The sequence below is a fragment of the Danio rerio genome, chromosome 15 (assembly GCF_049306965.1).
Source record: "Danio rerio strain Tuebingen ecotype United States chromosome 15, GRCz12tu, whole genome shotgun sequence".
Lineage (NCBI taxonomy): Eukaryota > Metazoa > Chordata > Actinopteri > Cypriniformes > Danionidae > Danio > Danio rerio.
Window position 1 is genome coordinate 14672454 of NC_133190.1, and position 13521 is coordinate 14685974.

At 37.5% G+C, this 13521-nt stretch overlaps 1 long non-coding RNA gene across 1 annotated transcript; it reads left to right on the forward strand.

Moving 5' to 3' along the window:
* Nucleotides 1–414: 414 nt before the first annotated feature.
* LOC101885639 (uncharacterized) lies at nt 415–3027 on the forward strand. The gene is made up of 5 exons (XR_002458977.3): nt 415–469; nt 1273–1317; nt 1546–1690; nt 1874–1964; nt 2412–3027. It is a non-coding gene; the product is annotated as an uncharacterized lncRNA (long non-coding RNA).
* Nucleotides 3028–13521: the final 10494 nt, after the last annotated feature.

Consider the following 13521-nt stretch of genomic DNA (forward strand, 5'->3'; position numbering starts at 1 on the left):
AAGACTGTGCACTTATGTTGTTCTCTCTGCCTTTTCAGCTATTTGACTCGCTTTATAGTATAACATCTGAGAGCATTTTGGCAGCTGTTTTTTTTTCTGTAAAGAAGGCCAATTGTGTTTGTAAATATGACATGCGCACCTGTACTGGATGAACTAAGAAAGAGTGAAGTGAAAACACACTCATGCACTGTTATCCCTAAAGTTGTATTAATTCAAAATACTTAGATTCAATAAACATAAAAACCAACTTTTTTGCTTAGTTATCCATTTTGTTTAGTTTATTGTACGATTTGCATGATATTTTTGATTCTACTGGAATGTTTAAATTGAATGTACTTAACAAAGCTTATTTTAGTCTATTGGTAAAGGAGTGATGAGCAAGGGGAAATGTGATTGGCTCTTTGTCTTTGGACTGACGTCACTGGTGAATACAGCGTGAGCGCGCATTTTCTAATGGCTGCTGATCACTGTGAGTACGATTTCATACTTTTGTCTCAAACAGTCCACATTGTTTTACTTTAATAAACAAAATATGTAACCGTTAGCAAGAAAACCACATGTAAGATTAAGCTGTGTCTGACGTTAGGATCATGTTATTGTTCCGGTCAATCGCAACCGCCATTGCCACATTTATTAACAGTTCTAAGACGTGAAAAGTGCAAAGACGTGCGTAATAGGATCATGATAGATCATATATTATGTTAAAAAAAAGTTAATGTAAGTTTTGCCTGTGTTAGCGTATTCATTTATGCCACGTATAACCGATCACGGCCGCCGCATTTCATCTATATAATTCGTTACAGTTAACGTTACTGTACGTGAAAACATGCTTTATGAGGTCGTCACGTGTAAAGTTTAATATTGATGCTGTATTCGATGAGTCATCCGCGTTATCTTTTGAGTAAACTGATTATTTTTTTAGTGGTGGTTATGTGTCGTCAGATGTTTAGCATAACATAACCTGAGCTGTTTTTAACGTTTTTTTTTCTTTCTTGTAAGTAAAGTATTAACTGACTAGAATACATTGAGATTTGCCCCTTCGGAAATACGAATTCATGTTAGTTGGCAGTTTTTAAAGATATGCAACCTCGTGCTCATCAGTCTTAGCAAGTGAATTTTCAGTTAATTAGAATGAAAGCTAAATAATTAACTGTAGCTCTCTAATTCTTTTGATTAACAATAGCTGTTTGTGGGAAATTTGGAGATAACAGATCAAATTATGTAAATGTGTTTTGTCAGCTAGTAATCTAATGTATATTTTTGTAACTGTAGATTGCAGAAAGATCAAAGCAAGGCCAACCAGGATGAGATGAAAATGTAAGTATTGCTCATTTGCTTGTGACAAAAGATGGTACTTATTAAAACATTGCAGATTTAAACATGGGAGCTATGCAAAAAGCCAGCCATTTCCATGCATATATCAGGAATGTATTTGTAATGAAATGAGTACAGTATTGATAAACATGATAACATGCTAATTTGACAGTTGTTTAATTTTGACATTTCTCTGATGTTAATAAACTTTTTTGTGTTTTAATACTACAGGTGTATCAAGAGTTCAACCAGATAGTGTGTATATTAAGCAAGAATTATATTGGTCTCTTGATCATCACTGCCCACAGCTGATTCAGATCTTCAGGTCAAAGAGAGGATTCACTGGACAGATTTTTATCTTCTACAAAATATCAAGGTTTGTGTATGCCATTGTTTGTACATGCCTTTGACATAAATTGATGCCATTGTGTGCTGAATTCTGAAATTTATATAATTACTTTAGAAATCCTCAGTGACAGAGACTAAATTTTAATACATGAAAATGCCCTTTCTCTCATGTTGACAAATGATACAATGTTGTTTCTCTGCAACACCTCAGGCGTCTGACCTCACTGACATGCCATGTGTTGCCATTTGAGTGCTTCCAGTAGTTGTTGGTGATGACCCAACAGTTCTTCAAAGCATGTTTTGTAAGTATCCTTAATAAAAGTTTTTGTATATTAATCTAAGTTTTTTTGCATTATGTTTCTTAATGTGCATTTATGTTAGCAATAAAAATAAATAAATCACCCAAGCAATGTCTTATTGTAGTTCATTAATAAATAGAATAATGATCAACATGAAATTTGAATTCATGTTATAACTCCTTTGAAACTCTAAAATGATAAGTAGAATTATATAAAGTCTTTAGTAGTTTAATTATATCAAATCTTTTTATGCCGTATGCAATGACTTGTATACAAAAATATTTGTAGTATTTTTATATTTGATATATCATTGAATACTGGATATGTTTGGGTATACAATTAACAAATTATGCTTGCATACAACTAAAAAACATTACATACAAATAATATATATTAAAATCAAATGTACACCTCTAAGATATATTTATGTTATCTATTTATTGTTGTCAGGCTTCAGATGATGGAGACTCAAATCAACATGTGCCCGTTGGAATTCTTAACCAAGAAAATTAAGATGTGGCTCTGCAACCCCTGTCCTTCCACCTCCACCCATTCTCTGGGAATCATCTTGGAGGGAAATGTTGTAATGGACAATATAGACAATATACCCCAGGCCAAGTGTCTTTTTGGATCAACCTATGCACTGCACCTAGGCTACACAAAATGCATGGACAATACCCTTCTTTTTATTCAACAAGTTTGGGTAAGAAGATGCTGAAGGGTAAGATTCTGGCTGTTAAAAATCAACTTGTCATGTAAACTGGTACAGAAAAGGCATGTTCCTTCAGGCTTGCTGTCCTAACTGTGAGATAAAAAAATTAAAACTATGCTTTAGTGTTTGGCAAGTGTAAATATTCCATAATGTTACAATGTAATAACATCCTGTGGTTGTTTATTTTTTGGATATGTTTGTAAAAATGTATTAAAATATTTTAAACAAGTGTTTTAATAAGATTTATAACAATAAATATTGACTAATTGTTATACAAGGCATTTTCTAGTTTTGTCACTTGTTTCGGAGTGATATTTCTAAATGATTTTAAATAAACTGTAAAGTAAATTTTTATTCTTTGTCCTTGTTTGTAATTAGGGGTATTTTCATTAAATCATTTATTGTGAATAGCTAAGGTTAAAATTATTTCTGTCATAACATTCAGGTCAAGATTTTATGTTTTAAGTTTATACAGGTTGATTGAACTTAAAAAATTTATGGAAACTCGCTGCCCTAAAAAAGCTAATTTCGTCTTGTTGAAAAAACAATACTTTTTAGGTTTATTGTACCTAAGATTTAAATATTGTTGTACTAAAAACCTTTATTTCAGTCAACTAAATATTTAATTAAATGCATTTGAAATCTTAAGTACAATAAACTTAAAAAGTGTTGTTTTTTCAACGAGACGAAATTAGCTTTTTTAGGGCAGCGGGTTTCCATAAATTTTTTAAGTTCAATCAACCTGTCCGGGCTTACAGTGTGATGAATTAATTGCATTACGCTTGATGTCTTGTGTGCATTCATCTGTCTAGCAAGCAGTGTAGAGAATTACAATCTTACAGTACAATACGCTCTGGTCATAATCCAGGCCTACAGACTCTCTGTAGAAAACTGCAGACAATCATAAGACCACCCATTCAGAGACAGTGACTCACAAAGCTCATCCGCTCCTTGTACTCACATTTCTTTTCATTTTATTTTATTTTTAAAATTTTTATTGTTGAACAAGCATTTTATTTTTAATGTCAAGAGTTCACACTTAGCTGATGATTGATTATAAATCATGTTTGGCATGCTGTCCCGGGAGAGAGCCCAGAGCTTATAAGATCCTTGAGCCTAGGGTTCCCTCCCATTTGCAGGGTGAGAGGGGAGTTTGACCTCAGGTAGTTTTCAAATTCCCCTGCTGATTATGGCAAAGACAAATTAGGGATTTCTATGGAGAGATATACTGCTGGCTAAAAGCTCATCTGTGGTGCTAATTTTGGTTTAATCAATTTACTTGTGTTGTATGTCTTTGGACGGTTCCGGTAACCCGGGGTAGACCCAAGCAAGCACGGAGAGAACATGTAAATTCCACACAGAAACTGTGACTGACCTGGTAAGAACTTGAGCCAATGCCAATCTTGCTGTGAGGCAAACCACAGCCATCATGCTGCCCTAGGAAAAGGGGGATGAGTGGTGGGAGTGGGAGGGCGGATTCTTCAAGGTAAAGATAACTGAGGTCTACAACTCTGGTTATTTATAGTGACTTGGGTATGGTCAATTGCGGGACCGGCTGTGGTCAATCATGAGCATGTGATCCTCTCAAAATTAGTTTTTAAATAAACTTCACTTAATTTAACTTGTTGAACAGGCTTTTTAATATATTACTGTAAATCAGAGGCAACCATATGCAAAATAGGCTCATTCTGAAAACATAACCCTATATACATTTTTGAAGATCATGAATTACGTAACCAGAAGCAAGTATGGCTGCATTTAGTTTTTAAAGGTACGCTACAGGGTGGTATGATGCTGGTCCTTTTCAGTTGAAAGCTTCCCTCTGTATGGACTGCTTTCCCACTGTTGCCGGTTGGTTCAGTGGCTAACAGTGTACATTTTTGGACTTGAATAATGTGGTAAAATCTGAAAGCATAGTTAAAAAAAAGCTGAGGGCTTTTCTTATTCTAGATTGCTTTTAAAAACTCTGTCAGCTGGATTTAGGGTAGTGGATGGGCACTGGTCAATCAGTGTTTTTTTTAAACACTAGCTGTTGCGTTTAGGGAAAGGGAGGGTGAGGGAATCAGTCAGTCGACAGCGGCTTCTGGTGGATTTACGTGAGTAGAGCAGGCGCAAATGGCACTCGTGAGAGAAATTTGAGATCTCAAAAAGCGTACATTGTGGCCTCTGAAGGATTCACAAAAACAGCGAAAAATGTACCTCACGAGACATATTTAGTGCTCTCCAGAAACAAAATACAGGGGTACGTATCAGAATGAGCCTGGGTTGACCATGTGACTCACAGACATCATCCACTCATCATTTATTAACTAATTTGTATTTATTTACTTATTTTTAACTAGTAGAACATGCATTTAGTTTTTTATTTTATTTTTTTTATTCAACTTTACCTTACTTTTTGAACAAGTATTTTCTTTAAAATTTTATTAGATAATCCAGGCCTAGAGACTCTGAAAGCTGGCAACAGTGATACTCAAGAGCATGATTCAGAGACCGGCAGTGACTCACAAAGACTCTTTGCTCATCCTCTCTGTCCTTTGTCCCCCTTTCCTCTCTCAAGAATGAACCAAACACGACCAAAACGATCAGGAAATGAAGACCGAACTGAAAGAAACCAAAGCAAACAAACCGCTGGCACGTTATGCAAAGAAAAGAAGGATAAAACAAGGAGGAGGAGGACTTAATCCATTTCAAAATCGCAAATACGTTCGCCTTCACCAGCCAACTCTATTCTTACCAGACTTCTTTTTCTTCCCTGAGAGGATTTGCTCACCCTCCTCCCTTCGGGATACAGTATGTTTTACGGTTAGTCTCTCCGTCCAATGATGTTTGAGATTAAGGTGTAAAAAAAAGTGCCTTGGTCTGCAAGATGCAGAACTTGCTGACACCTCATGCGAGATCTATCTGGCACACTTTTGCATAGGCAAAGCCAAGGAGTGCCGCAGTCACAGAATAATAGGTAAATAAATCGCGACGTAAAGCACATGGGCAAGCAGGATGCCGACGCGGGCGGTAATGACGGCGATGGCTGGAGATGAGCTCGTAAACTAGAGTAAGACACTGTGGCTGTAGTAGGTGGAAAGTGCTGTAAAAAGCTCTTGATATATAATGATGCTATACTTAGCTGAAGAGGGATTGCGGAAACATACACGAATCACTTGTCTGGTTGTTTTTCATCTAACACGTTGGGGAAAAGAAGAACTGTATGTGCTCTTCATGGTCCTGTTAGGCCTCTGGGCAGATGCTTTTTTTTTCTTTTTTTGAGGCCAATGACTTTAGCTGTTATTTATATCACAAGGACAGTTTGGCTAAAGGGTCAGTGGGATGCAGATTACTTTGTCAGGTCATTTGAATTAAAAAGTAAACATTAAATAAACCACAGAGAGAGAGAGAGAGAGAGAGAGAGAGAGAGGGAAAGAAGAAAAAGCTGTGTTATAAATAAGTCCTAAGTCTTTTTGTATTATTGTTTCAGTATCGGCATCATGACATTGTAGTCAGGTATCATTAGGGCCGGCCCGTGGCATAGGCAGTATAGGCAAATGCTAAGGGTGCTGTACATCCAGGAGGCGCCAGAAATGAACGCGGTTAAGTTTGGTTTTGTTTTTGATATTCCTGACACATTCAGTGATAGATAGCAATAACTCAAAAACCTCTTAGCCTAAAAAGATCTAAAGTTTATTTCCTACAAAAAGACAAAGCTGGTTATGTTTCACAGCTGTCTTTTTTTTGTTTTTTTTTGCTCAACATTACGACCACTGCTCCGTTTAGCCAGGAGAGCTCGCGCTGAGCGGAGCTCTCAGTAAGGGACCGTTGGAAAAGTCCTTCTTTTTTTCAATTTTTTTTTTTTTTTTGCTCTATCCTGCGTGTTTTATTTTAAACACAACTAATTTTCTCTTAAATGAGCACAAACAGTTGCTAAAGTAGTCTAATGCTTCATTTATTCATTCATATAGATCTGTGCATTCTTACATTAACACCTTTGTTATAAAACAAAACACAATGAGAGATTCATCTGCTATTCTTCACTAAATAACTATAGTAACTTTAATCAATATGCAAATACAATTAAAAGTTAAATAGATTCATTCCCTAATTTTCTCGTCGGCTTAGTCCCTTTATTAATCCAGGGTCACCACAGCAGAATGAACCGCCAATTTATCCAGCAAATTTTTATGCAGCGGATGCCCTTCCAGCCGCAACCCATCTCTGGAAAACATCCACACACACATTCACAGACACACTCATACACTACGGACAATTTAGCCTACCCAATTCACCTGTACCGCATGTCTTTGTACTGTGGAAACCGGAGCACCCGGAGGAAACCCACGCGAAGGCAGGGAGAACATGCAAACTCCACACAGAAATGCCAACTGAGCCGAGGTTCGACCCAGCGACCTTCTTGCTGTGAGGCGACAACACTACCTACTGCGCCAATGCCTTGCCGTTAAATATGTTTTATAGCTTCATTTAATTTCTGTATAAGCCATTGTTTTTAATAGGTTAAACCTTTTATTTTATTGTCAATATTTTCTATTGTTTGCTATGTATTCTATCCTATGAAGCTATTTATTTGTTGCTATTTGTACACATATTGGGAGCGAATATTACATGCCCTCATATTTCCCAGGCGCACCCAGTTGAAAACCGTGAGTCATGTGAAATGAACTAACCAGTCAGCGTCATACTTTGAGTGCGCACACATATTGGGAGCGAATATTACGTCCCCTCACATTTCCCTGGCGCACCCAGTTGAAAACCGCAAGTCACATTTCTGGAGATTGTGAATCATGTATCTATAATACGGTCTGCATGGCTGCATTTTGTCTTTAAAACAAAAGCTACAGGGTGGTATGATGCCACCGATGGCTTCTGTTCCTTTTCGCAGTACCAGCTGACTGCTTGCATGCTTGTGGGCAGCTTTTCCACTTATACCATTTTGCCCTGTGACTTCTCGCATTTGTCGGCAGATTTAGGAAGTGGAGTGGAGTTGTCCACGACATCAGAGTTCCGGCAAAGAACAGTTCCAGAAAGCAGGGAAAACAAAAGTCAAAAGATAAATTAAACAAGTAAATTACAGGGTGAGAAAGGGGTAAGATCTGAACATGTGGTAAAAAATCAGGTGGACGCAGGTGCCTTTTCTTTTTCTGGATTGATTGTCAGTTAGGTTTAGGAAAAGGGGTAATAGGGTCAATTGGGGCTTTTGAAAACACTATCGGTTGGGTTTAGGGAAGGACATGGATAAATGGGTGGGTCATGTAATCAGTCAGTTAGTTAGTCAGTGGACATTGGCCTCTGGTGTATTTACATGAGAAGAGCAGGCACAAATTGCACTCGAGAGAAATTTGAGATCTCTGGTAGATTCACGAAAACAAAAACTGCAAAAAAACTGCTGGGATGTTTTTCACGCTCTCCAGAAATGTAGATGGGGTATGTATCCATATTGGCACTGGGTTCCATTTTTTTTTTTACCCATCACCCTGCAATTAAATGGACTGTTCACTTAAGACCCTCGTATACTTTAAACAAAATAAAAGAACAAACTTAACATAACATAATTTGGAACAAAATCCATCCAAAACCAAGTTTTTTTCGAGAAACAGCTTACTTATTTAAGTTTGACTTCATTTGGCTCCTAAACACCTTAGAGGTACAGTTAATTTGTGACTATTCTGAAATTAGTGGGTGGGTTCTGGAACTCAGTTTTCTTTGACTTGACCTTCTTGAATCTCATATACATAGAGGTCAGACAGGAAAACACTACGCCACACAACAACACCAAATTAGCATCATGAATGTATCCACATCTAAACTCTGAGAAGGTTACATTCTTCCATTCCTTGTCTGTCAATGGCAAATTTATTACAAGCAATGTAAAGATATGGCATGCTATGGTAGCACTTCTTGTCTGGTGAAGGCCAGTTGTTTACCAGCAATCCTGAAATGCAGTGTAGATGCTGAAGAAGAGCATTCATGAAAATAATGGATGTTGATTGATTGATATATTTAATATCTGAGGACAGAATGTTCTGAGAAAAGTCACAGTGACCACAAAAACATTAACATTAAAAAAAAAGAAAACAAAAAGAAAAGATTGCAAACTGCAGACTGTATTTTAATTTACTGTTTAATGCAGCGATTTACCTAGCTTTATTCCATCATGGGCTGTATCCTAAATCGTACCCTATACTCTCATTCACTATTCTCTACATTAGTCCACTAATATAGTCCACTTAAAAAGGGTCACACTTTATTTTGATGGTCCATTTGTTGTATTTAACTACATTGCATCTACATGTCAACTAATTTTCATTAGATTATAAGTAGACTGTTAGTTTGGTGTTAGGGTTGGGTTTAGGATTAGTGTAAGGCCACGTTTACACTAGTACATTTTTGTTTTAAAACTGACAAATTTTCTGACTTTGTTCTTTTGAAACTATTATTAGTTCTCAGGCAACGTGTTTTGGCTGAGTGCAAAGATAAGTTAATAATTAATGTAACCACGTACATTATGTATATTGACTGATTGCTTGCCTTTATTTCCTAAAATGTAAAAACTTATTGTATGGCCATTATTGATTATTAAAACTGATATTCGGCAAAAGAGAGGGTATGTTTCGTATTTTCAATGAAAATTAAAGGAGGCAGTAATATTATAGGCTCCGTTTTGTTATAAATATGTATACAGTGAAGATGACTGTCATATAAATATGTAGCTAAAGACGCCTCAACATTTCTGCTGTCTGTTAAGTTGCTAATATCAAAATAAAAAAAAGGTATTTCCTCGAATCATGTTTTCATTTAATTAAAAAAGTGAAACAACGTAGCCAGGATGATGAGAATGAGGTTATAAAGTACACTGTTGCCTTTGAAGATATACTCAACATGTCCTCTGGAAACGCTTGAAAACTCTGGCATAGTGTGGACAGATGGCGTAACCATAGCAAAACTTTTTGTAGTATTAGTGTAAACGTATTAGTGTAAACGGGGCCTAAGTTGACATGTACTTGCAAAGTTTCTTATGGTCAATTAAATGTCTGTTGAAGGAGCAGTATCAAAAAAAAATTAGCCGACAGTCTGTTAATACTCAAAGACTTACCTTAAAAAGGCAGTGAAGTTGATCTCCTAGTACACCAGAAGGGATGCCATTTTGTTTGTGTTTTGCTGGTTGATGAATCCCTCAAACAGATTTTACATGATAGTTATTAACACTTGGCGAACTGTCTATTAATGAAGTTTTTTGATTTATTTTATGTATGCAAATGTTCATTTAACAATGAAATTATTTATGTACAAAAACTTACACCAAAAAGATTCCACTGTGGACGCCATCTTGTGATCAATTATGGAAATTAATTTGGCAATTTGGGTATTCTCTAGCGCAGTGGTGCTCAACCCTGTTCCTGGATATTGACCTTCCTGCAAAGTTCAGCTCCAACCCTGATCAAACACACCTGAACCAATTAATTAGGACCTGAACAGCACTTGATAATTAAAGGCAGGTGTGTTTGATATGGGTTGCAACTGAAATCTGCAGGAAGGTCGATCTCCAGGAACAGGGTTGGTCACGCCTGCTCTAGCGTATTGTGTAGATTGGTTGTACACGTAGTGTACAATGGAATTGACTTCTTGCACTACAGAACATATACCATAGTTTTGGACGCCCCTACAAATGGCTGCTCTCACATATAGTGCACTGTTTAGGGTATAGGAGTGTGATTTAGCATACAGCCATGGCAAGTGTGAAACTGCAATAAAGCAGCAAGTTTTCCCATTATTTTCAGCTGACTCACTAATTATCTTCCTGACAAGATTGCCAAATAGTGTTGACATTTGAAAGCATCTAAACAAATAGGACCTTGTCTTTCTTTTGATATCTCAGCCAAAGCCTATTAAAGGCAAGCCTAAAATCATTAGTCTAATAAGCATAATATCTAATGACAACACTGCCTCTATGGTAGTACACAGGGAGAATAAAAACTGCAATTCGATTGGTTAACGCTCAGTTCACACAGGGTGCTAATGTCAACATTCGACAGAGGGCATGCCTAAAGCTCAATACAAAAAAAAAAAAGCCAAAGAAGTAGGTGAAGATTGAGATTCAAGGAGTGATTACCAACTCTGCATATAAGCTTTTCCTAGTCTTTTAGTATTGTGCAAATGTAATTGGCTTCTGACTGTACTAGTATTTGCTTAATGTAATCTGATTGGCTGACACCTGTGTTGGCGCTTAAAGTGGATTTTTCAACTTTTGCCATGTGCAAAGAACACAACACAATACAGACTCAAAACTCAGATCGCCAATGCTGCATTCAAAGTCAATATGAAATGTTAACGCCGACATGTAAGATATGCTTTACATGACCAAGTTAACATTACAGGTTTTTCAACGGTTATACCAAAGAATGTATATAACTATATGTACAGGAGCCAGTCATCGATCTCTGTAGACTGACGTTTCTCTTGTAGAGGGACTTAGATCAGACGTGAGCTTTTAAAATAGTTTTTGCGATCAACAAATGCACTAGAATCTCAGCGAGTACTTGCTTCACAGACATAAGAAATATTCAAATAAAGCTTAAAAACGGTGCTTCTAATTAAATCAACTTTTTAATTGTTTTTTAATTGTATGAAATGAGCTCTAGGTACCGTCTGTCCTTTCAAACGCAAATCACATGACAGCAACTACTCAAACACTCACAAGCGTGTAAACAAAGAGTCGATGGCCAGAACTCTAATGCCGAGATCAGACTGCATGATTTTCAAAATAGTCGAGTCATGGATGTTTTCATACTGCAAGACCATCACTGTTAGCGTTGTGTTGGTGCTGTGTTTACACTTTCGGATGGATTGGCAACAGGAGAGTTCACACTACATGACTTTAAATCACAGACAACTTTGTCCAAACTACTTCTCACAACCAAACAAACACGAGACGTGACATGGAAACATTGCAAGGTCACTGCGATGTGTGTTGCTCACTGGGCTTTTAAAGAGAATTGTACAATCTCTCCTCAACTATTTTTTACTTTTCGACCTGATTGTGATATTGATTAGATGACACGTCAAACAGACACAGTGCTGCTGACAAATTTACACTAGTTTTTCCTTCATTTCTTGGGTCCAAATAAACTGAAAATGAGTGCTTTTAACTTTTACCCCAGCCTCTCGGTGGCCTGCAGGTACCCATACTAGTGAATGCTGCCCTCTCATTGGCTGTTGGTAATCGCGGATGCTATTTTCAATCAGAACACAATTCACACGGCATGATTTAAATTTGAATTGTCGGCGACTCATCTGCGATTCTCTCATATTGCGTCCTTGATAGTTCATACTGTGTGATTGTCACTCCCGTGAACGAGCACTGATTTGCCTGTGATTTCAGTCTGGGATTTCTCAAAACCTGTCAGCGAGTCAAAATTAGGGCTAAAATCATCCAGTCTGACCTCAGCATAACCCTAACAGCTAGACCAAGTTGTAAATTACTTCTAAAGACCAGCATGATCTTGCAAAGCATTATTCAGAGAATGATAATTTATAACACGGCCATAAATGAGGTTGGTGTCGTGACCTCCCTCTTTTTGAGTGTGCATGCGCATTAACTCGAGTAACCTGAAAATAAATTAAGTTTGATTTAAACATTTTGAAACGACACTTATGAGCCAGTTGTTGTTTAATTTTATAAGAGTTTCCATTATGTTATGTAACTGTTAGCTTGGCAAACAGTTTGGGACTATTTGATTTTTCCCAATTCAAACAGAATACCCGAGCATACTGCATGACTTACATGACTTACCTTAAAGGCATTTTCATCTTGCCCTTATGCCGAGTTCAGACTGCAGGATTTTTTTTAAAGTAGTCGTGTTATAGATGTTTTCGCACTGCATGACTATCTGGACTAGCGTTTTGTCGCTGCTTTGTTTACACTGCAAAATGTAATTGCGACAGGGGCTTTCACATTGCATGACTTTACAATAGGAAGAATCGCTGACAACTTCTTCCAAACTACGTCTCACTGTCAAAAACACGTAGTATATATTTTTTCTTAACGAGAAGGAAGACTTTATTAGGGTAGAAAATGTACATATTTGCTCACCTGGGTGGGGCGAAGCAGTAGCGCAATAGGTACTGCTGTCGCCTCACAGCAAGAAGGTCGCTGGGTTGCTGGTTCGAGCCTCGGCTCAGTTGGCATTTCTGTGTGGAGTTTGCATGTTCTCTCTGCGTTCGCGTGGGTTTCCTCCGGGTGCTCCGGTTTCCCCCACAGTCCAAAGACATGCGGTACAGCTGAATTGGGTAGGCTAAATTGTCCGTAGTGTGTGAATGTGTGTGTGAATGTGTGTGTGGATGTTTCCCAGAGATGGGCTGCAGCTGGAAGGGCAACCGCTGCTTAAAAACTTGCTGGATAAGTTGGGGGTTCATTCCGCTGTGGCGACCCCGGATGAATAAAGGGACTAAGCTGACAAGAAAATGAATGAATGAATGCTCACCTGGGTTTGAAATGAATTAGATTTCTCCTCAACTTTCTTTTTTTAATTTCCTGTATAAAACGTCAAACAGACACGTGTGCTCATGTCAAGCCTCCACTAGTTTTTCCTCCATTTCTTGGGTCGAAATAAACCGAGTGAGTACTTTTAACTTCTCCCCCAACCTCCTGCTGGCCTGCAGGTGCATACACACAAGGGAATGCTGCTCTGTCTTTGGCTGTAGGCAATCTCAGATGTTATTTTCAATCAAAACTCATTTTACACGGCATAATTTAAATCGCCGACAGCTCCAGATATTGAGCATTCCAAATATCTCACAGGCATCGGGGACTTATCGGCCATTCTCTCAGATTGCATCTTTGAT